This window comes from Taurulus bubalis (assembly GCF_910589615.1).
Source record: "Taurulus bubalis genome assembly, chromosome: 15".
NCBI classification, from domain to species: Eukaryota; Metazoa; Chordata; class Actinopteri; order Perciformes; family Cottidae; genus Taurulus; species Taurulus bubalis.
This window is the reverse complement of record NC_136603.1, coordinates 482,849-484,554: the sequence shown is the minus strand read 5'-3', so window position 1 is coordinate 484,554 and position 1,706 is coordinate 482,849.

Sequence of the window (1,706 nt, the reverse complement as noted above, 5' to 3'; positions counted from 1 at the left end):
AACATCCAGTATGCGGCAGTCCTGTGGGCGAAAATGCCTTGTTGATGCTAGAGGTCAGAGGAGAATGGGCCGACTGATTCAAGCTGATAGAAGAGCAACTTTGACTGAAATAACCACTCGTTACAACCGAGGTATGCAGCAAAGCATTTGTGAAGCCACAACACACACAACCTTGAGGCGGATGGGCTACAGCAGCAGAAGACCCCACCGGGTACCACTCATCTCCACTACCAATAGGAACAAGAGGCTACAATTTGCAAGAGCCCACCAAAATTGGACAGTTGAAGACTGGAAAAATGTTGCCCGGTCGGATGAGTCTCGATTTCTGTTGAGACATTCAGATGGTAGAGTCAGAATTTGGCGTAAACAGAATGAGAACATGGATCCATCATGCCTTGTTACCACTGGGCAGGCTGGTGGTGGTGGCGTAATGATGTGGGGATGTTTTCTTGGCACACTTTAGGCCCCATAGTGCCAATTGGGCATTGTTTAAATGCCACGGCCTACCTGAGCATTGTTTCTGACCATGTCCATCCCTTTATGGCCACCATGTACCCATCCTCTGATGGCTACTTCCAGCAGGATAATGCACCATGTCACAAAGCTCCAATCATTTCTAATTGGTTTCTTGAACATGACAATGAGTTCACTGTACTAAAATGGCCCCACAGTCACCAGATCTCAACCCAATAGAGCATCTTTGGGATGTGGTGGAACGGGAGCTTCGTGTCCTGGATGTGCATCCAACAAATCTCCATCACCTGCAAGATGCTATCCTATCAATATGGGCCAACATTTCTAAAGAATGCTTTCAGCACCTTGTTGAATCAATGCCACGTAGAATTAAGGCAGTTCTGAAGGCGAAAGGGGGTCAAACACAGTATTAGTATGGTGTTCCTAATAATCCTTTAGGTGAGTATATATATATATATATATATATATATATATATATATATATATATACCGTAAAAGTCGGGTTACAAGCCGCTCCTACCTCCAGTCAGTGTCCCGCTGTAGCAAGCTAGTAGTAGTGCTAGCTAGCGCTGCTACTAGCACTGCTGCTAGCTCCCCGCTGCTGCTGCTGCAGCAGCCGCCCGCGTCCCCTCTGCCCGAGTCGGGTGTCGAGCCGGGGCTGGTCCTGCTACCTTCGGTGGTTGTCGGAGAACTAGTGGAGAGCTAGCGGAAGTTAGTGGAAGTTAGCGGGGGAACTAGCATGAGCGCCAGCTGGCTACAGCGGGGAGCTAACGGGGACACTGACCGAAGGTAGTAGTGGCGTGTAACCCGACTTTTACGGTATATATATATATACAAAATACATGTTGAGATTTGATACGAGCAGCTGTGACGCCACAAATATATTACATAATGATATATTATATGTGTATAAATATATTTTATAATGATATATTATATGTGTATAAATATATTATTACAGAGAAATGAGTCCATGATCAATATCACAACATGGGATCAATAACAACATGTAGAGCCTGATCAATAATCTCTCAACAATAACAACATTAGTATGAGCTAACAGACTGTTGCCACGGTGACAGAGTCATACTGGAGATCTGAAGGTGACCTCTGACCTCTGACGCCTCACGGACACTTTGTGGTCAACGGCAGGCATGAGCTGCTCTCCTATTGGACGGTGAGACCAGTGTGTGTGTGTGTGTGTGTGTGTGTGTGTGTGTATGGCCCAGCGG